The sequence below is a fragment of the Tinamus guttatus genome, unplaced genomic scaffold (genome assembly GCF_059628265.1).
Source record: "Tinamus guttatus ecotype Peru unplaced genomic scaffold, ASM5962826v1 Tinamus_guttatus_pri_ptg000394l, whole genome shotgun sequence".
In the NCBI taxonomy this organism is placed as follows: domain Eukaryota; kingdom Metazoa; phylum Chordata; class Aves; order Tinamiformes; family Tinamidae; genus Tinamus; species Tinamus guttatus.
In genome coordinates, this window is record NW_028288928.1 from 260870 (window position 1) to 284545 (window position 23676).

The window sequence follows — 23676 nt, forward strand, 5'->3', positions numbered from 1 at the left end:
TGCCTGCGGAGGAATCATCATAGAGTTGCCTTTTAAATTGTTAGAGGATATAGAGCTGGGTAGGCACATCTGTAGGGGCGAAATGAGAGAACTGTCTCTCGTTTCCTTTCTCCAGCCAAGTGTAAATCTCTAATTTTAAGGGCATTCTACCCTTTGGTTTAGATTTGTTTATTTTAGTTTTATAGACCCCATTTTAAATCTATTTTAATGAGCTGTTTATGCAGTGGTAGTATTTTTAATATATGCTTAGGTTCAGTGTAACTCTAAGTCAGGCAATGTTGCGTACAGAGGGCATGAATTAATAATATGGCAAAGGCAACTGAAGTATCTTTAATATACCAGCCAAAGTAGATTTTGATGCGGGTGCTGTCTGCCAGCTTGCTTGTCCCTGTCTGGAACTGGCAATTCGAGCTGTCTTTTCTCTCTCCCCTCAGCAGGGGCTGTTTTTTACCAATCCTGCTGAATCCTGGAGCTAAGTAGTATCTGGGCTCCCCAGTATGAGGGATACAGAGCTACTGGAGCGAGTCCAGTGGAGGGCTACCAGGATGATTAAGGGACTGGAACATCTCTCGTATGAGGAAAAGCCAAGAGAGCTGGGATTACTTAAGCTGGAGAAGAGAAGACTGAAAGGGATTTTATCAATACATATAAATATCTGAGGGGAAAGTATAAAGAAGATAGAGCCAGACTCTCCAGTGGTGCCCAGTGAGAGGCTATGAGCACAAACTGAAACACAGGAAGGCCTCTCTGAACATAGGGAAAAAGCTTTTCTTACTGTGAGTTTGACGGAGCACTGGTGCAGGTTGCCCCAAGAGGTTGTGGAGACTCCATACTTGAAGACCAGAAAAACATCTGTCTGGTCACAGTCATGGGCAACCTGCTCTAGATGACCCTGTTTGGGCAAGGAGGTTGCACTAGCTGATCTCCAGAAGTCCCTTCCAACCTCAACCACTCTGTAATTTTTCAGCCTAGTACATGACTGTGAGATGACTGTGATTTTTACCAGGGGATGAAGATCAGGGAACAGAAGAAAGCCGGTATTTCAGCTTGTATGTCCTCTGCAGTGCAATCTTTCTACGCTTAGCTCACTCTCTATGGATGAAGATAAGCAGAATAGTACTAATACTCAAGCCAACACATCTAATTAGCACAATAATCAGTTTCACCAAAGGTTGTAGTTAGCCAGCTTATGAAACTCTGCAAATATTTATAAGATGTTGCAAGCAAAGTTCCCAGAACTCTCTCTTTGATATGAAGCGTGATGCATGGGTGTGGACTGGGCAAAGACTTTTTGTCTGCTTGATTTGCTTGCATCTTTTCCAGCAATGGCAAATCTGGTTGGACAAATTGCCCGTCTGATGCAGTGGTATAGCGAGGCGCTTTGGTAGTCTTCATGCGTGCCTACTTCCTGGCCACTCATAAGGGGTACCCTAATATGTCTCCAAACTTACCTTCTTCCATAAAATAGCATGAAAAATTAAAACCAGAATAGCAATTTTGTGCTTGGACCATCTGGGATCCAGACTGAGAGATGAAATATAGTAAGTACAGCCCCTGAAGCTGTTGGTAAGGTAGGCAGTATTCTTTTTTTTTTTTCCCCTAATTAATTTAAGTGGTTCTTAAATGATCTTTAAATGAGTTTATACTCGAAATAGCTTTGAAAATCTGTGCCTTTTCAATGCGATGTGACTGCTGCTTCTGCTTCTGTCTCAGTCTGATTTCCAACAGGAAGAGCTGACTGCTAACACATACCAGAACCTGTGTATCAGCTGAGTGAAACCTCAGCGCAGCAATAAAGGGTAGCAAATGGAAAGAGCAGGAAGCTTTTCTCAAAACCATTTAGAGAATCCCCATTCTAATATATGAACCCAGTGAGGAGGAGGTGGGAATAGGGAAGAAAAGGGCATTTCGTGGGCTTTATTAGCATAAGCATGTGATCATGTGATGTGGTTGTGGAGTCCAAAACTTTTTTTCATCCCTGCTATTGCTCTATGCCTGAGCGACACTAGTAGGCCCCACATAAAGGTCGGCACTCTGCCTGTCAGTCTAGAGATAACGTGAGAAATTCTGCCAGCTGTCGTTCAGATCTGGACTTATCCGACAAATCTGATCTAGTGACATTCACAATCCAAGCTGCTCAAGAGCAAGTGACATCACCAATAAAACTTGTATTTCAGTTCATCTTTTGCAACTACCTCTGGAGTAGGATATGGACCTTTTAGGAATCGTGTGAGGTAGCCTGGGAAGCTTTGCCGGTGAAAGAATGCTAAGTCATCAGCTTCATAGCCCTTCTCAGATCATCCACAGGCTGCGAGCCTGCAAATTTCCTACTCAGTTCAAGCGTGCCGGAGTGTGATTTCCTGATATGTGTTATTTGAGTCCAGGGGATGCCTCACGGTGAGAGTCTAGCTATGCTGCTGAATGAATACAGCTGAGGAGCATGCCTAGAGGGGGGTGGATGTAGACTGGTATCATTAGAAAGCTCAGTTATGAGTATCTGAAAGTACTTCCTTTCTGCCTTACCTGGGCAACCTGAAAGTCCCTTCAGCTTGCATCTGCAGAGCTTCTCTTCAGCTCTCAACTCTCACATTTTCAGGGGCCCATCAGACCCATAGGAGTTAAAAATTAATAAATAAACAGCCAACCAAACAAATCAAAATGACCACAGAAAAATAGAACCAGGTGTAGGAAACCAGGACAGCTTGTTTATAAGTGGGTCTCATAAAGGACAAAATGCAAATGCCCTGTTCCATAGCATTCCACTATTTGGGTGTTTTTTGCAATAGAGGAGCCCAAGGGATTTGGTGCCAATATGACAGGAGGAGGACACCTTGCAAGAGTCTCCCACTCCTGCTTGGGGGGCTGGGATAGGCTCTCCAACAAGAATTCAAGAATTGCTCTGGATCCTGGGACTTAGAGGCTTGATGCTGGTACTTTGAAGAGTCAAGAATGGGACCGGTTCAGTACAAACTGTTTTGAAGCCATATGAGAAGGTGCAGTGCTTTCAGAGACCGTTCTTGTACAAAGTCCCTATACAAAGGGACTGCCAATTGCTGTGCGCCCTTCTCCAAAAGAAATCTCTTGTGTAGTTAAGAACAGATGTAGCGACATAAGAAAAGGGAGTGCTTTGGTGTCTTAAGAACACTGTTTTACTGTGGCTGTGGTGTATCTGCTGCCCACTAACCAAACGGATAGAGCACTGCAGAGATGAGGAAGGCAACCCCCTAACCTGTGCTGTTACCTTTCATGACCTTGCATGATGCTTGATGCAGCTTTTTTTTTTTTTTAACTTGTTTGTCTCTTAGTCTGTACTTGTCTTTCACTTGCACTAAAACCCTTTACCTACCCGCCTTCTTCCCATCTCTTCTGTCCTACTTTTCTTTATCTATTCTTACTCCCTACCTTTCCTGACTGTTTCCAGGGGAACACAAATTGCTGCTAAATTCCCTACCAAAGTATACCCGCCCTCTCAAAATAAAATTAAAAAAAATAGTACTAAGATGTGCATGCAATGAATGTAATTAACCCTCTAATCTCATTACAGTCTTATCCTCTCTTCTCTTTCTTTTTCCCTTGCACTTTGTGGTTCTCTTTTACTGTTTCACATCTGAAACAGAGTAAATTCCTTGTGGCAGGAGGATCATCTTTTGCTTGCATAATGTGCCTGTTTGAAGCATTATCTTAATTGTAATTTTAAAAGTGTAAGGCACAGTGTAGTTTCTGTACTGGAACTACAATACTGAAGTACTGTAGCATGTTACTGGGAAAGTTTTTCTTATTCACATTGGCGAAACAACAGACTGTCTTATCAGGAAATAAAATGAGTAATAGGAACTGGCCTGCTCTATTCTTACAACAGGCCAACTTGTTGAGAATAGTTTGGTGACTGGTAAGAGATAGGAAAAGAGACATAGAGAAACCATTTAACTGAAATTTAAAAATATCAGGCAGTGTAGATTGGTTGGTGTTGTGCCCTAATATTTCGATTTTATTATTAACCAGAAAAACAGAGTTCCCAAGGCACAACAAACCAAAATAGGCTAAATAAAAATATGTCTGAAAACATGCATAATGTATTAACTGTATTTTGCTTCATTTGTAAAGAGCAAAAGAGAACAAATAACCAGTGTTTTGGCCCCAGATGGGCCTTTTCAGGGATATTCTTCTCCAAGCCGTTCAGTGGGGGAAAAGAGTTAAAAGAACAATTTTTCAAAAGAGTTCTTCAAGCTGCCCTATAAATGTATCCACTATTTTATGATCTTGGGTTCTATTTGTAGTGGGACATTTACAACTCTCTGATTAGCTCGAGGAAACTTACTGCCATAAATAAAGCAACTGCAGTTTAAATCTGTAAGTCTCTCTCCAGCCAAATATCCTTAATCATGGAAGTAGAAGTTTCTGAACTCTACAGGTCAATTTACACTTATGCAGGCTGATAGGGTTTGGGTCTTTAAACATACTTTCCATAATCCTGTCCTCAAAATTACAGGTAAGAATTTAGAAGAAGCCTTTCCCTTCTTAATCATAAATCCTCTTACAATATGACTTTGAAAAAAGTAGGTTTAAAGGCTGTATTTTAAAATAAACATTTTGTTGTTGTTGTCGCATTTTTTTCTCCTGTAGGGAGTATCTATCTTGTGGGTGTTTCAGAAATCAGAGCCTCATTTCTAGTGCAGAAATAACCACTCTGGCTCAGATGCTATCCTGACCCTGACTCCTGTCCATACACACTATCTAGCCCACACACAACTGTCTGATGCTTTCACCAGAGATTGCTGGGGCCTTTGCTGGAAACCTGTAGGTGCTCCTAATACCCAACGTGCTTTTGGAGCATTCCTTCTGGAGAAGAAACATTATTTGAAGCAGTTGTGACTCCTGCCGCTCATCCCAATCCCAAGATAACCTGCCAGCTTCTCTGGTGGAAGTGTTTCTGCAGCTGTGTAGAGAACAGGATCAGGGATCTGATTGTTTTTTTTTCTTTTTAACCTGGATAGGCTATTTCTTACAGAAGACAGGATTGAGGGAAAAGAAAAGAGTGCAGAAATGGGGGGACAGAATATGGAAGCCGACACAGTGACTCAAAGGAACAGTCACTAAAATAATTTCTAAACAAAGTAGTGCAGATTTTCTGAGGGACTTCACGTCGTCTTCTTCATTTAAGCTCCTATACATATGTTGTCATACTGTTGGCAAAAGGAAAGCAATGTTTTTAACAAATCAATTTTAAAGGTGACAGATTCCAGGAAAAAAAAAGAACAGATTTACATCTTTTTTTCAAATTCACTTTGGATATGCACTTAAATCTAAATAAGCAGGATGATTTCCAGACCTTTACCTTACAGAAGTCTGGGTATTTCTTTGTGCAAACTTGTCAGCAAGTTTTCATAGGTATTTTTTGCTGCATGTCCTCTCAGAATGGGCTCATGCTTTCTCTATGACTCATTTACCCTCTATGGAAAACCCTTTCTAATTTTTACAACAGCTTCAATGTTCAGAAGCTTTAAAACTAAATTGAAATATTTCAGTGTAATTGGAAAGCATATATGAAAGTAGAAGTTTGCATTTCAGAGAAATATCATGTTTCTTCATTTGTATTTACGGAGTGCCAAACACATCATATATTATATACACACAGATGATAACTATGTTTGGAAATGCCTAATGAGACTAATTTCTTGCTTTTATTATCTTTAACATGCGTATGTGCTTGCAAGCACAACAGCTCAGCTGCAGAAACGGTGGCTGTTCTTTTAAAGTACGGCTCTTAGAGCTGGGCTGCAAGAGATCCTGCTGCTCTGTTTTCCAGAGATTACTTCTTTTTGTACTTACCGAATCTTGAGTATAACTCACTCGAGCATGCAGCTTTTCCATAGTATTAGCTCATGGCACAGATGCCTTCGCAGTGGCAGTGTTGCAAAGGATCATACATGTCACTTGCAGACACAGGAGGAATCTATTTCTTTTAAAACATGACCTCAATTTATGTGTCTGTAGTTGCTTGAGTGCAAGCATTTTGCAATGGCATCATCTGAAAAATGAGTGCTTTAAGAATTAATTACAGCACGGAATTCTTGCTGCTGTTCAATGCCAGCAGGTTTTGCAGAAACTTTCCACATGTAAAGCTAAAGAGACATGGTAAGACCCCATTAAGTTTCTCCTTTAGAAAAGCATGCACAGATATATGGTTGTTGGGTTGGGGTTTGGATTTTGTTCTGATTTGTTTTTAATTCACTGAAATGCTTGCTTGCTGAAAGCTTTTTTCTCTGGATGGAGGCTGCAAAGTCAGCAGTAACACCGCAAAGACAGATCCAAAATAAAACAGTGAAAGTTTTAGGATCTTAATTATAATTCTGTTTCTCAAAGTCTCTGTCAGGCTGATTTCTGTCTTGAGAGCAGCTTGTTAAACTGGAAGTGAGCAAGCTGGTGAGACGGGTAGGGAAAATGTTTTGAAAAATAATGACCCATCCTTCCATCAAGTGCTCATTACTGTGGTGGTGTGGAGTCGCAGAATCCCTCGGGTTTCCTCACTGACTCTTGCAGATCAGATAGCCAGAAAGCCTCTTCTTATTTCAGGCAGAACCTACCAAATACGAGCAGTGTAGGCATAGCAAGACTCATGCATATCCCCTCCAGGCTTAATTAATGCAACACACAACAACTGGGAGTAAAAGTGGAGGCTGACAAGAAGCTTCAGCAAAACTCAAGCCCAACAGTTTATCCAGTAAGAAACAGAAGCCTTGCAAGCACTGCTCACTCCTCTAGCATGTCGTCTAAAAAGGAATGTATTTCCAAATCCTGGCTTTGCTCTTCTCCAAATAGTTTATGACAGCAGTTCTCAACCTTATTTGTACTGTTAACCTCTTCCAACCACAAAAAATGCTTCGTGGCCCTGGTCCTATCAGATTATTTTCAATAATTACAAACATGGCAAATGCTTGTACTCCTACTAGGAACATCCTGTAGCTGTGCTTAGAATCATGGACCTTAGTTTGAGAAAAAGAAATTCAGTCCAAAAGACCACTTCTTTCTCTGTGTAAATTCGTTCTACTAATACCATCAGTTATTACATTTTGCTGAGTCAAGAATAAGGCTATATCATAGGTAAATTACAGTAAAAAGCCAATATCAGATAAATCAGAATGAGCCCATCAACATCACCTTCACAAGAGGAGATAAAGGAAAAAAAAAAAAAAAAGGGAAGGAGAAAATTTGTACTGGTGTTCCTAATTTAGAAGGGACTTTTCTGAAGACTTTTCCATGCAGTGAATCTATGCTGACAGAAAAGTATCCATGATATCGTGTTACTCATAACAGCTTCTCAATAATAGCTAAAATGTTAACTAGAATTAATATTTTATGTGTATATTCCCCAAACAATTGTACTGACAGGAACTTTTGCCAGCTGTTCCAGTTCTTTGAACATTATTCCTGACAAAGAGCTTCCTTTGGTTTTCTTTCTTTTTCTCCAGCAGCAAAGTAAGAAAAAGCCTAAGTTTTGCATTTTGCTTTTCTTTCCTCCTAATGATCAGTCCCGGCTACTGATTCCATTCTTGCTACTGTTGTAACACTAGAGAAAAAAAAAAAAAAAAGAAAGAAGAATAAAGTCCTTTGTTTGTTGGTTTGTTTTTTGTGCATGTATCCAGCATTTGCAGTCATGATAAAAGCGTTCTCCTTGAGGCTGTTGTTTTCTCTGGGCTTACGCTGCTACTGTTTCTCAGGCGAACGTCATGGTCTTCGGACTAAAATGGCTCTTTGCTAAAGGAGTTTTTCACAAAGGTGAAAGAGGCATAGCTGTTATTCCAGCCATATGCATGTGCATATCCGCCCAAGTATCTCCTAGAAATTATTTGCTCCTGTTGTCACTGGTCTCATGTCTAAATATACAGAAGATGCAATATATTTTTGCAGGGCAAGAACTGACTTTATTTGCAGGATATCATATATCTGTATGGAAGACTCAAATATGTCACCTCTTCGCAAGCATTGTGACCTCTTGGCAAAGATAACAGTCTTGTCTGTCTGTTCTTTTGTTTTGTTTAATTTTATTTTGTTTAGATGTGGTACTGGGTTGCAACAATGTTGCTCAAGTCAACTGGTTTATATCACTCTTGTCCCATATTACAGCCTTGTCATGCTGGGGCCATAAAGCATTGAAACCAGACTGTACTAATATTTTTTTTAAAAAAAAATCTTTGATACAGTTCTTCATAATATTGTAGTGGGGAAATTACTGCTGTTTGTATTCTTGTTTGCAACAGTATTTTAAGTTCTGTTGTAGCTACTCCATACTAACTTACAAGTGGGTATGTGCTCTGAAATATTGAGTGCTCCCTGCCTTTCTTTCCTCATTTCTGTGCAGTTTCTCTGTCCTGATACTCCTCTGGGGCAGGTGGCTTGTTGTCATCTCCTTATTTCAGTGCTAGCCCACTCATGTCAAAACTTTGTATATTTAGCACACATTTGGGGCACACATTTCTAGGGCATTTTGTTCTAGCTTAGTGCTCTGCTGCCTCCTGGATGCACTGAGGTTGTGAAATCTCTGTCCTCAAAGATACTCAAAACTTCCCTGGAAAAATCCCTAAGCTTCCTGCTTTGGCAGGGGTTTGGACCATGACCTCAAGGGGACCCTTCCAAGCTAAATGATTCTGTGGATCTATAATAACTTTATCCTCTGAGGGAGAGAATGGAATATATGGGAAGTTTTGGGATTCAGTCTCCAAAGAAATAGGAATTTGAGGGGAGAGCTAAGGCAGTGGCTCAATGAAATTCAGCCTCCAATGTTTCATACGCAGTGGTATTGAATCAGAGGAGAGAAAGGCGGCTCACAAGAAGGCCAAGGACATAAAGCAGAAGTCTGGCCCCCCCTTCTATTTTTGGAAGGCTTGGCAGGAACTGGGCACAGAATACCGCTGCTACCTGCAGTTTGTCCAGGCTGCAGCTAGCAGACAAAGGATGCAGAGGACTGGAAGACAGATGTCCCCTTGCATGGGCTGCAGTGAGCAGGATGCTGAAAGAGGGCACAGATAAGCAGGGATACCCAGCTGCCATTGCCCCCTCCTCCCCTGCCTTCGGCCTCTGCAGCAGCCAGGTTGCTGGCAACAAAGTGAGGAGGCAGGTGACTACCATTGCCTTAGCTGTTGTAAAAGGTTAGAAGCGTAGCGTGCTGTGACATGTACCTGGTATTTGCCTTTTTTTTTTTTCCCCCTGAGGTGCACGTTATCATCTTGGATGGTTTCCTCTTTCCCTCCCACCTGTTCAAAATCCAGCCACATTCAGCAAGAATAAAAGCGCTGACCTGCATAGCTCGTAACAACCAGCTGCAGTCCCCTAGCCCCTTTTCTTTCCTGCTTCCCTCATCCATTTTTACAAGTGAGGCGGTTCCTGCCTGCTCAGAAAGGTAACGATGCTTTTCCGTCCCAGTGCAGAAACTCTTTGCTCCCAGCCATCCGTCACGCGAGGAGCTCGTGTGCCAGCTGCACCAGACTCGGAAAAGAATGACTTGACACATAAATGTGTGCAGTGAGGGCCGGCTCTTCCATAATTCAGTTTTCAAGTATGTAACATGTTTTGATCAAGCAAGTAATTAATTCCGTTCACCGTTTTGAGTTTGTTATGAGCAGTAGTCTCAGTAAGGCACTTTTCAGCAGTGTAAATCCTAGGAAGTCCTTATTTATCATTATCAATCTTACCAAGGTGTCTTCTGATCAGCAAAACAGGTCGTTCTTTTGCTGTCTGGTTGGGTGCCTTCCACATCGTAACTGCCTAGGGAAGTGCAAACTTATCATTAGACTGTCCTAGGGAGCAGTCACCTTCCTCCTCCCCACAGCAAACTGTCCCCAGGTTGCTGGTCACTGATACCTTCGCCCCATGGCCTCTTGCCTGTGACAAGGTAGGTCCCTCTCTGCTGAGAGATAACAGAGAAATCAGGTATACAGAGGGATCAAAACCTATGTTGCTCTGCACAGTAAATGTGCAGCTGGCCACTTGCCATTACATGCTGTAGGGGAATCCCCCAATTTGTGCTCTGAAAGTCAGTAGGAAAAAGAGGGAAAAAGACCAGTTAATGGGTGGAGGTTTCCAAGACTGGCAGCAGATTCTGTACCTGCCATTGCAGAGATATGGATGAAAAAAGTATATGATATCTGTCTTGCAAAATTGAGCAATGAACATTATCCCTATTTTCTTTGGCTTTTGGCAACCATACCTGAAGAGTCCAGACATTTCAGGCCACCAGTATTTCCATCTTTGACAAAGTTGAGTATAAAATGTTTGATAGCCTGGGAGACCCTGGAAACCAAGGGAGGCACAAAAGTTATATTCTCCAGTACTTTTTTTTCCAGAAATCAAAGAGAACGTGAGGGGACATTACCTTTATTATCATGATGCTGATGAGTAAAGACATATGAGGATCAAGAGTCTAGAAACAAAAGGGATTTGCAATGATGCAGTGTAGCATTGCAGTGTGAGTTAAGGGTAGATAACAAAGATTTATAGATGTTGTCCCTTCAGACCCCTCCCACGCCTGCCAAAAAAAAGTATTTATTTTCCTTCTGAGTCCTATGCATAAAACCTTGAGTGTTGACAGCCTTTGGTGAATGTCTCCACAAGGGAGTAACTCCTTGAAAAGTCTCCACCAAACCCAGGGAATAGCAGCCCAGGCAGCCAAGTGTTGGTCCCTGCACAGCCCATGCCAAGCGCCAGCTCGCTGGAGGCCCAGGACTGTGGGGGCAGGAATGACAACTTGCCAAGCTGGTCACACTGACTGAGGCAATCTTTGCAACGAGCCAAAAGTTAAATCTTGTGAGCCTTTGCCGCACATCAAGCCTTTTGTAGATTATGTAGCTCTTGAGAACTCGTATTAACAAAAAAAAAAGTCTTGTTCTTAATTTTGAAGGCTTTTTAATTTCTCCCCTTTACATACTCTTTCTTCACGCTAAAAAGCCATCATCTGCTGCTTTTAAAATGTATCATAAGCTGTAGGACTTGCATAACAAATGCTACATTAAGATAATCAACCTCTTCAGACCAGTAGGTCATGGCATTGAAACTGCCTGTTCATGAAAGCACAAGTTCCTCAGCTTTAGAAACCCATGAAAATGCACAAAACACTCAAAACAAACCCACGGAGAAATAGTCCCTCCTTCCCCACTGCTCCCCTGCTGTGGGAAAGGCCTTCCGCTATCACGAATTTTCCCCCAGAGTGAAATCACATCCGCCATTCTATGCAAAATTAATAAAGGTATACAGAGCATGTTGAGCAAACACTGACATATCCCCAATGGTGAATTTACATCCCCCCATTCTGTTTAAAATTAATAAAGGCAGACGGAGCACTCAAAACCAACACCAGAGAGTATAAAAACCCCACACACAGAGCCCATCAAGATTTGGCACTGTGAAGGAGTTGCTGTGCTGCGCTGAGCAACTCTAAGTGCTAGGGAAAACACACATTGAAAATACTGTTTTCCTTTCCTGGTCAGGTTCAGGAGGGCTCCCGGATGATATGCCCTGTAAATTAGTCATTTGGGAGGGGGCATCCTGCGGGTTATTCATTGTGTCCGCAGTTTTCCTGCGCCATTAAGTTCTCTTTCCCTTGCCCCTGCAGATGATACGCAGAATAAAACATACCGTCATAATTTGAGGCTTGCTCTTGCTGCATCCCGCCTTCCGCTTGCCTTCCATCCTTCTGTCTCCCAAAGGGACACTTGGCTGTCATTTCCTCATGCTTATGGGATTGTAAAAATTTTCTATGATCTGAAAAAGGCTTCATCAGCCGTGGTAAAAGACAAGACGCTGCCAGAACAAGAGAATGCAGATACCAGTAATGGTCAGAGCATTAGTCCCCTTCAACAGACAGACCTATTTGAATACAGAAAACAGATGAGAATTTCTGAAAATTACCTTTGGTAAACATACCTGAATGGTTATCCATCCCTCAGCGCCACTACTTAGGAACTTGGGAGGCCTGGCATGGAGATGAAATAGCAGAAAAATGGGCTCTGGTAGTTTGTTCTACAACAAAGGAGGAATCCTTTACACTGGAAGTGATCAATAGCCTCTCCTTGACTGGTGAATTTTACATCAGGGCACTTCAGAGTCATGCAGACCTCGCCAGCAAGTGGAGGCAGAAACTTTTCACAACTGATCAGGAGCGGTGGGAAACTGTCAGTTCTTAAAGTGGTTTTGACTACATATTTCTGAAGAGATGAGAGATGTCTTGTATTGCACGCTGGCTCCAGGTTAAGCTTTCCTTTATCAGTTCGATGTTCTGCAGGTCTGCCCGATACCCCCAGGTTTGCGGCACTGGCTTCTCCCACCAGTTAATGCTTATTTTATGAGCCCAGAAATGATGCTGCACGAGTGGAGCTGTGCCAAGAAGAGTTGTTCCTGCTTGTCTTCATCCTTGTATTTTTTTTTTCTGTACTTGCTGCAGCTGAAGGGGGGAATGCTGTAGCTGCGGCAAGAAAAAGCAGCCCAACCTGTTGTGCAGCATGAAGGCTGGTGTGCAAATTTACAACTGCATAGAAGCAATGTGTCAACTGTGTGTCTTAGACTGCGCGTATACTGGCTCTTCTCATTGCTGCTAAAAGAAACAGTGAACCAATCTCCGTTGATCTGTTAGAAATCTGAAGATGCAACTGTCTGCCCCCAAAGTGGCATTTATTTTGGGATTGTATTGCAAGGACTTCTTTGGCAATTTTTCAAGGTGACCTCAAATCTACCGTTAAGTGTCCTGTTGTGATTCATTGGTCCATGAGTATGTGGCCAAGCATGCTTGGTCACCTATTTCAGAAGCATATTTTGTAAGCAATGTCTTATAGCCAACTTCAGGGAGAGCTGTGTGTTAGGATGCAACTACTGGGCTAATGTTTGGGTAGAATGGGTAGGATGAAGCACCTGTAACAAAGCATCTTCCATCCAAGAAAATCTCTTCCTGTAGGCTAGTCTTTAGTCACCTTCATAACCTTTGTCTTCCACCTCTCCCTGGGGACCCGTTTCAGTGACCTTTGCTATTCTACCAAGGCATCTCATAAATTATTATTCTTTTAAATGGCACTTAGGCTGTCATAGCGGCTGCTAGCCTTGGAGATTTGCAGTCTAGCCTGTAATTTTGAGAGAGGAAAAAAAAATGGTTAAGTGACAGAAGAAATATTGTACTTCACGATAAAACTGCTTTTGTGTTTCATTTTCTGCTCAGGCCATTCATATCCCTGTCACTAACCTCATTCAGGTCAAGGGCTTGAGGCAGAGAAGGGGCATAATATTTTTGGTCAGACTGATGCATCTAAATATTACAAACATCTGTAATTTTGAAACTGAAATTGAGCATTGTGTTAAATCCTCAGGCAAGTAATATTAAGGCATAATAATAGATTGCTGGAGTTTGCATTGCATTAGTAATTCAAAACCTGGCTCTTTTGGTTTGTTTTTCCAGATGTTAATGAACATGCTAACACAAAGGAACTCACTCTTTATGGCTACAGATTGGTTCCCAGATTTTGAAAACTTCATAGGAAATTCTGTAGACTAACTAGTTGAAATAATAATAATAAAAAAAATCAGGCACACATTAAATATGAAGCATGGAACAAAACATCTGCAGCACTCAGTGGATGTCTGGCTAACATCCTTGCAGTGCTGTTTTGCCAGCTTACATCTGGAGTGGTTCATCAGAACAGAACAGATGCTAGTGTGAAATAGGTCATCATAGCAGCAGGCCATTAGAACAGAAATTTAGTTTTTTTCTTGCCATAGCAGCTATTCCTTTTTATTCACACCAATTATGAAAACGTTAGCCAAGTTTGCAATACATATGCACTTATTGTGGCAAGCCAATGCTCTTAAATGGCACTGAGGTAAAAGCTAACCTAATGAGTATGCTTCAGAAAAGTACACACCTTTGACAGTACACACCAAGCACTCCTTACTAGACTATTCTTAGTCAGGATTATGATTTTTTTTTCTGTTAAGATTATGATTTTTTTCCTCCTTTTTTCTTTTTATTTTTATTTGAGATGTCACTGAGTACCTTCTTGGTGGCAAATGCCCAGAAGCAGAGATGCTAATTCGCAGGCATTTCATCAGTCATTTCAAAAGAGAGGTCACAAAGATAAGAAAAATGAACAGTACGCAGTATCTGAAGCAGTGACATTCAATGAGTCCTTGTCACTAGCAGCCATTAGCATGCAAGCCTGCTGTTGTGTTCCAGTGCTTTATATGTGCTTTTCTTGACCAGGCAGGGAGCCTTCGGAGCATTGTAGCAGTTAATACCATACAAGTTATTGTTTCTTTCTTGAATGCCTTATATTTTTAGTATCATTTAGATGCTTCTGCATCCCCTTGTGCATCTAAAATTTTAAAGAGAATCAAAGAATGCATAATTTATATCTGTCCCAGAGGTAATGGAGTGGCTCAGTGATATCTGTGAAGGGGATGATTTTAAATTTAATGTCTTATGCAAGAGGTGATTTTTACATGAAAACGGCAAAAATTGGCCTTCAGGATACCCAGATAATTATCCTTACAACAAGGGGTGTGGATTCCAGGGGGGATTAAAGCTGAAAGCTACCGCGTATTGGATTTACCCTTGTGTATCGTAGTTGTCATAATCGAAAACATAGCAACAGCTGCGTCTTCAGCAAAAGAACTTGTATTTTGACTTTCAATAGCACAAGCAGGAGATGTGAAATGGCACGTTTGCCTTGACACTCCAGGAGAAATCGTGCAAGATGCAAGGCATGTGTTTACCGCTGAAATTCCTTCCTTCAGTTAAAAGCAAGAACAATTGTTTACTGATGTTGGGCAGAACCTATCAGTACATGCTTTATCACACAGCACAGTTCCACTAGACTATTTCTGGTTTCATTTACCAAAAGTCTAGAAGTGCCATGGCTGGAAATAAATGTCTGCTTCTTTGATATGCTATACGTTTGAAAATGCACTTTAAGGTCTGTATTACAGACAGTTCAAAGAGAATATAAATTGGTGCAGCATTCTCTTTTTTTTTTTTTTTTCTTTTTTTTTCCTGATCTCGTCCTATATATTTATTGCCTTTTTAGTAAGACTGCTTTCAATAAGACTGCTTTCAATAACATGTCTGAAAAAAACTTATTATTTTGTATTCTATTTAATTTGTTTTTCATTGTATTTAAATAATTGTCATGATCTTACTGCTTGCACAGTTTAAAATGTTTAACATCCTCTAAAACAATTCTACACTTTTAGCAGTTCATATCCAAGGAGCAAGCTGATCTTATTTTGATTTCCTTTAGAAACGCTCTAGTTTTAATTTCTCTTTCTGCTTCTTGTAGGATGGCCCATGAGAAACTGTAACATTACTTTGGAAATACGACAATGGGGTTACTGAGAAGTTACCTGCTTTTGTAAAGGTCTGTACATTCTATTGCTCCTGACTACTTCAGCATGGAGACTCTTGTGCCTATTTGCTACCTTTTATATTTTTAACACATGCAAACTAAAGTAAAATCTAATTTTATCCTGGAGCAAGTTTTAAGGAAAAATATTTTAATTTCTTGAAAAATGTTTGGGACATAACACTCCATTCTGTTACATTATATACATGTAGAGTAGACCGTTTGTGTTTCCTCTGAAGTGAATGGTTGTAGTTTATAGAGTTGAAAAAAAAAGCAGAAAAGAAATGGGCCTGTATGTCGTTTTCACTTCATCACTATGAATTTCAGCATTATCTAAAAAGGACCTGCAATCAATTGTTCCCACTAGTGTCGCTAATATGTGATCTAAATATGTGATCAGCCATCCCACAGCTACAACTGCAATTGTTTTTAGAAGTATGGTTAACAAGGGGTTGGAAGAATTACCAAGACTTTCAGGTCAGGAGGAGCTCAGGTTCACAGAAAGTTTAAGAAAATAATAATAATAAAACAGTTGGTCTTTAAGAGACTGTAAAAAGAGCAAAATAATAGTGGCTCAACACCCATACTGTCAGCATAGCAAGAAATGCTGAGGAGACTTATAGCTAATGTTATATCTTTGTCAGCTATAACACTAGCGTAATAAGCACTGTGGTTTGAGATCACAGTGATTTAGAGGGTAGAAAACACATCTTCGCATTTCAATATGTTTTACTATGCATGTATATAATGGAGAAAAAATGATTTCTTACTGTTTTCAAAGGCAGTGCAGAACAGCATTTCTATAGAAATTTGGTGGGAAGGACCAATAGAAATCAGCTTTTCCATCCCGGTAGTCAAACTGTGATAGCAGAGCACAGTTAAGGTCTGTGGGAGTTGTATCTGGCTCTAAATAACAATTTTCAAAAATGGTTTTGTTTGCAATATGCCCCGTTTCATTCTCTTGGTTTTCTTGACAGCACTTTGGGTCTAATTGTTTTCATTGTAGCTTCTGTGTGATCATTCAGTGTGCCATTAGTCCATGTGAGTCCTGTAGGGAAAGGGGCTTGCAAACCTCAAGGAAAAGAAGGTGAAATTAAGGACAGAGAGCTATCCAAGACTGCTTTTATTTGTTATTTCAGACTATCCTGAGTTGGTAATATGTTTGTAATGTGACCTCATCTTCTGTAGTGAGCTAAAGCCCTCTGTCCGACAGGCTGAGGTAGCTGACACAACACTGACTGCCATGCCTCCGGCCAGTGTTGAGTGAAAGCTGTGTGTTCAAAATATGTAGTTTTTCGGAGTAATTGCATATGATTTGTGTCATTCTCAGGCTTTAAGAATGCACCGAGTTTTTTTGTTCCTGGTGTGATCCTTCAGGGCAAAGCCTATGTTCTTGTTTTCAGGGGGATGCAGAAAAAATGGCAATCAACAGGATCAGTTTAGGATGAAGAGAGAAAACTGTCTGCACGTGACGGTATTTGGGTTTTAAATCCTTTACCAGCAGCAGCAGCTTTATAAAATCTTCCTTTCCAGACTCATCTACAAATACTGTTTGGCTTGTGGCCCACCAAAGATTTCCAAGAGCTAAATTTGCTGAAGCAAAGTTTGTTTGGGCCTGTGCTCTCACACACTTGGTACAAATGGAGTTTGTCAACTGCTGAGCAGCACATCTTAAAAGTTTCCTTGTTCATAAGTCTGCTTCCCCAAAAATGATGGCTTTGTGATACATATACAAATTAGGATTATGCCATTTTAAAGCAGAACAAATAAAATGTGATATTAATATGATATATGCATACTAAGTGGCATAAAGTCATTTGGGTAATACCGTTTATACCTTTATTATAATGCAGAAGCAAAAGAAAGCCAATTAAATTAAAAAGCAAGTCATTTCTACTGAAAAGGAAATACGAAATGTAATTTCCCCTTGGAAGATATTGCCCCAAGGTATTATCAAAAAGAGTTGCACTGAATCATTACAGAAATAGAGATTTACATCAATAAGAATGTCATCACAGGTTATGTTTTCAAAAAAGAAAACACCTTTTAAAGGAATTAGTAGCACTTGCCTGGTTGAACTCAGCCTAGAATTTAGGGAGAGTTTCTTCTATAGCTGTGTAAGTATCTGTTGCACTACTTTTATGCAAATATTGCATTTTTTCATCTGTTATTGATTTTGAAGGAAAATGTTATATTGAATTAGTGAAAATTATCAGCTTAATCCAAGTCAGCTTTTTCCCCGAATCCCATGCCTTTTATTGCAAATTTTGTGTATTTTTTTTGGTATGTTTCTTCTCTTCTTATATAGTTAAGACTCTTCTTTATTTCCTGCTTATGATCCTTTGTATATTCTCCCAGGAGGCCTTATTTTCCCTTCTGCCTTTCTTGCTCATCCTTTTTTATTTTTTTGGAGGGGGAGATGAAGGGCAGGGGGCGGAGGGATTTTTTTTTCTCCTTCTAAAGTTGCTTAAATTTTCCTATTGGAGTCAGTAAATGATGCATCTCTCCAGCTACCTCTCAGGCCCTCCTCTAATCTTTGTCCTTGACATCCCCTATGGTGAAACACGTTTCTCAGTTTTAGGAAAAAGGACAAAAACACAGCTGATGGAAACAATATATAATCGTAAAAAGAAATTCGCGGCCAAGTAGGATGAAAAGCATCATTTCCAACCCCTTCCACTTCCCCACGCATTTCGTACCGATGCTCATCTCCTGGTGAGGGGGGACAGCAGTCCCTCCCAGGGGATGGCAGTTGGCCAGCTCTGGCTCCTTGCAGGATATTAGGTCACCAAAGGTTACTCCCTTATTTTCCCATTCCCAGTAATGAAGATGCAACTGTGAAAAAACCAGGCTGGCAAAAGTCAACGAAGGGGGAGGAAGGAAGAAAGGGGGAAGAGCCTGGGGCGAATGTTCTTTTTTTGGGAGAATGTGTGTGCATGGCACCCACGCATTTGCTCTTCTTGGCAGCACTGCACGTGCCCTGCTGCCACTGTGTGATGTGTTAATGTCTGCTTTGGAGTGATGCTGCAGCGGGGCCAAGTCCTCAATGCTGCTGGGCTTTGCTCCCCACTCCGCTATCCGGTCAGTGCCTGGGTGGGTGATGAAGAGGTTGCTCGTGCCCAGTGCATGGAGGCCTGCAAAAGAAGCCGGGGAAGCTGATGCACCACGAAGGTGGATGGGAGTGTGTCATCTTCTCACAACTTAGATGCAAGTTGCCTGCGTGCAAAAGAGGAGGAAGGAAAGGGGATGTCGCCACCTGCAAATGTAGTGTGTGCGCTCGATGTGCATGTTTGAATTATTGAACAGATGGAAAACAAGCAGCCTTTTAGCTGAAGAAAATCTATAGGCCAGGTACTCAAAGGAAATGTGTCCAAAAAAGATGGGAGGGTGGGGGTAGTAAATCTTATAAAGCTGCCTTTTAAGAAAAAATGTTTTTTATAAAACAAGACTGTGGGCTTATAAACACTGATGTATCCAGATCATGATGTACCATTTTATATGTATTTATATAATATACATAAACATATATACACACACACACACACACACAAATATAGGTGTTTTAATTATTCAGTACCCTAAGTGACCACAGGTTCAGACTCAGATGTAAGGCCCTTTACTTGTCTTACCCCACAGTACTCATCATCTTCTGTTCCAAAGTAGCAATTAGATATTGATCTTGGCTGATCTTAGCTACTATGAGGTCCCGTCACCAGAGAGGAGTGCTTTTTTTCATGTTGGAAGTCAAAGAACACCTTAAAGACATCAAAGATTGTCTGATCCATTTGTCTGGGTTACCATCAAGAGCAAGGATGTTTAGACAATCTGTGAGAGATGTTTGTTTAATCCAGTCTTAAAAAAAAAAATCCTCTGATGAGGAAGATTCACTGCCTCCCAACATAGTCTGCTCAAGAACAACAAAGGTGTTAAGGAGCATTCATAAAATCTAAACTTTCTTTCCTTCATAGTAAGTTGTTTAGTGTCTTCTAGTGAAGATGAGGAACAGCTGTCCATCACCTTCTTTATGTTAGCCTGTCAGATATTAAAAGGAAGACTGTCTTTATGATTGTCTACTTGATTTATTTATGAATAAATGATTGCTATTCCTATAGGTCACATTTAAAAACTTTTTTTTTTATATTCCTGTTCACATTCCTGAGATCTATATCCCTCTGTATATATAAATTCCTGAGTAAGCTGAGAAGCTGAATATAGCCAACCTGAGTTCCAAATGGTTATGAACGGTGTAAAAACAATCCCAAGATTTTGAAGCTGGGTAGGTAATGATGCAGGTGTACTCTCAGTGACTCCAATGCATGGCTTACCTCAGCTTTGCCTAGGTGGAGTCCCTGGCAGAGTCTTCTCTCCTTTCTGTACTTTAAACTCTTCTAAATATGGTACTAGTAAATGAATTTCATTGTTTGAGAGACAACAAGTGTGCAGCTGATTGCTCTCAGCATATGGGTAACTACACATTTTACACCTTTTCATTGCTCTCTTTCTGGCTGCCCAGAGATATGGGAGCAACAGATGCCTTGAAATGGTGTCTGTAGCACATTTCAGAAACAATAATTGTCCATTCAGGTCCCTTTAAAAAAAAGACAGCAAAAAAACAGCTAAGTTTTCCATCACTAAGATCCTCAGAAGGATCAATCACACATCATGAATAATAATAATAGAATAGGGAGGACAGCTGCTCATCCTAATAACATCACCAGGAGGAGTAATCAGGAATCCCCTTGACCAAAACAGGTGCCACTGCAAGATAAAAGTCATAAGCTCCAGCTCCAGCAGCAGTCTGTTGCCATAGACGGAAAGATATGAATTGATGTCACTTCTGAAAAGAAGCTAAAATATCTTCTCCACTTGAGAGAAGGAGAAATCCACTGTCACTGCTACTGTCCAAAATCTTCAGAAACAGCAGTGAAATTTGATGGGCTTGTTACATTAAAAAAAAAAAAGTGTTAAGATGGCCCAGTGCCAGCTGGTTATGAAAAAAGAACAGTTATAAAAAATCTTTCTTTTTTCCATCACAACCTAACATAATGTTGGCAAGTTCATGTCCTTTCTATCTTTTTAACTAAAATGCATGGAAAGGCTAGTAGTTCAAATAGTAAAACTTAAAAGAAACTTTTGGATTTGTGTAGGTGGAGAGAGAATAATGGTGAGTTTGATACAGCAGTGAATATATTTGCAACCCTATTCTCATTAGAAACCGTCTGTGATGATTATTCAACTCCTCATAAAAACTCTTTGGAATCAGTTCAATTCAGAACAGCCTCCTTTCCTCTTCAGCACTCAAATCCCAGCAAAGTTCAATCAGTAGCAAAAATAATAAGGAAAAGCTCTGAATTTCATAAGAAAGTTTCAGTTTGCCTTCTAGGCGGAAATGTAGCATACATATCAGACGGTTATCTGGTATTGAAGTCATAAGACGTACAGTTCCAGAAGGACTTAGATTTCTAGGATCAATTATTGCATCAGGAATAGAAATTGACCATTAGGTGTGACAAGTGAAAACTAAAAAGAGAAACTGAAAGAAATGCACATAAATATTAATAGCATTCATTGATTGAATAGAAGAAATGATCCAATAATGGCTATGGGCCATTCCAGGAAATTCAGGAAATAATGTGTTCCTACTTAATGCCATTGATTCCATATTTCAAGGAAAAAAAGAAAAGAAAAAAAGACTACAGAAGATTGCATTCAAGAGGCTTTACAAGAGCTAAGGGAAAGTATGACCAGACAGTTTGCTCTAACAGCAAAAAAAGAAAATAAAAAGATGAAAGAAAATCTTAAATCAAGCTACCCTATAACTTTGAGCTTTCAGACACTATTAAAAATTAACCAAGAAGAAGGTAATACATACTACTGCCCAAAATATCCTAGAACTCAAAAAAATATTCTCTAGCTAAGTAGCCACAGGTTGTTTCTTAGAATCAGAGAAAATCAGCATGCTGGTTGCATGAGGGCCCTGTGGTTGCCTCAACTGCATTGACACTATTACCAGCATTGATAGAGATCCTGCAGTCTGTCAGGGCTTCATCCCAAGACTTAATTTTACTTAGCAGTAGAAATTTGTGGGGTTTTCTTTCTTCTTCTGTAAGTTTCTTCTGTCCTATCTATGTTGCACATGAATAGTTTATTCCCCCCTTCTTTGGAGATGTCCGTAATATTTTCAAGGGCTTTTGTCATGTTTCCCCCAAGTCTTGTTTACATTAAAAAGTATTTTATTCTTTTAATCCTTTTGTAAGTTGTGTTTCTTTGAGTGCTCAGTCAGCTGGTCATGGCCCCATTAGTGTGTGGTGTCCAAAGCTGGACTGAAGGTTATGGTTTAAGTTTTTCCAAAGCAAAGTAGAAGATAATTCACCCATGTGTCTCCTTTTTGTTTCTAAACTGTTATTTTTAAGTACATGACAGTGACTCTGCTTAAACTTGTGATTCACTATTTAACCCCAGATCCTTACCAGTGAGCATAAACCGATTTGGTTATGTCCCATTTAGTGCTTGTTCAGTTGACTATTTCTGGCCTCACAAAGAAAATTTCCAGATGCTGTAAGATTCTTTTGGTCAATTTTCTTTCAGTGATATTTATAAGGCCCAGCCAATATGAAAATCTTCAACCTATCTCAGTGCTCTCTAATCCACTTTTTATTGTTGTATCTTGAACTCCTACTCCTCTGTATCCAGTGTTAACTGTCTTGGCTCTTTGATCACAGATGATCTTTCTAATAGCTTTTCCTCCCACTGAGTAGCAAATCAACTCATTCTTTTTGCTATTGCTAATTGCACTTGATGTTATTCTTAGGAAGATTTTATACATTTACTACCAGAACTACTTTGGTACACAGATTTGAGGAAGGGCTTTGAAAGACAGCATTCAATTTTCATAATGTGGGATTGCACAGAGACACTAGGTTTTATGAGAGCATTTGAAGACAGTCATGGAAATATGTGACAGATAACACACTGATGGCACTGTTCTTACTGTCTCAGTGGAAACCTGATTTGATCTAATTAAGAACAAAGAACCAGCAACAAAAAAAAGAGCAATATTTCAGAGGGACTAGGAATCTTGAAAACAAAGGTCATACATTACATCCAAGAGACAACTGAATCTGAAATATAGAAAGTTGTTCATAACATTGACTGACAAATTATGATTTTTGCTTAGAGGAGACTTACTTTCTTTAAAATGCATTTCTTTTAAAAATTGAAGGCTGCCAAATATATTTAGGAAGTTAATCACACTGTTCTGCATTTCATTCACTCCAGGAATACATCCCAAGCATCCTTATATTTTATTCTTCCTCTTTCATATATCCTTTTTTTTCTGTTTTGAGAGGTCAGGGAAAAAAGAGGAGAAGGGAAGAGAGATGATTAGAGAGTACCAGACTGAAGACATCACATCTTATGCCATGAAATCTAATATAATTTCCTAATAGTCTTCCTTTTTGTTCATGCGCTATTCAACCTTGTCTCTCTCATCTTGGTTAAAGTTCCCCAGAGCTGTTGTTTTCGTGTCAGTCACAGATGAGTGAAATCAATGAAAAGCACTATCTGGACCCAATGAACTGTAGATAGATAGAGAGAGCAAGATGTCCCCTTGTGCAGGGGCACAAAGCATTACGACCCTGTGATTTTTCTATAATTCCTTTGAGAGTGTTCACCTTTAATGCTAGACCTCTGCCTCCTGATTTTACAATGGTACATTGCAGAGTCCTTCTCCCATGAATGTACATGTGATTTTTACACTGGTGTTTCTCACTGTAGCTCCTTCTTTAGCTTCAGTGGAGGTGATATATATGTTGGAAAGTTTGCCTCTCTTGAGAGCCATACAACCAAGAGACAACTTGCAGTGTCATAGGACAGGCTTTCAAAAAATTCAGTGTTTGTTAGCCAAATGCAACACACTAAGGTCTTTAAGTTATACTTAAAGTCATTTATGTGTTCTTTATGGTGTTCTTGATGTGTTCTTTATGGCAGCATTTTGTTTGCTTCTATGTTTGCTTCTCCCTGCATATCCTGACTGTTCACTGGGCTGCTAACAAGTGGCCTCACCACTGAATACATGAGATTCTTAAAAGTCTGAAGTTTAAATCAAATCTAGACGTTGCTCCTCAGTCTCAGCCTATAGCACTCCCAATAGAAGGCTGTAACTCAGCAGCTGGTAGCCTGGGTCCAGCATCTGTTCCTTACTCCTCTACTCCCCTACTTACTCCTTCTGTACTCCCTTCTGCAAAATCTCACAAAAAGTTTGGAAAGGCTGGTTTATACTTCAGTTAATTGGGATTCATGT

General features: G+C 40.2%; 1 long non-coding RNA gene across 1 annotated transcript in view; it reads left to right on the forward strand.

Moving 5' to 3' along the window:
- The window catches only part of LOC148593431 (uncharacterized), a 142647-nt gene that overhangs the window by 21478 nt on the left and 97493 nt on the right, over positions 1 to 23676 (forward strand). The window contains exon 2 of the long non-coding RNA XR_015913722.1: positions 15312 to 15389. This is a non-coding gene — a long non-coding RNA (uncharacterized LOC148593431). The remainder of the gene's footprint in view (positions 1 to 15311; positions 15390 to 23676) is intronic.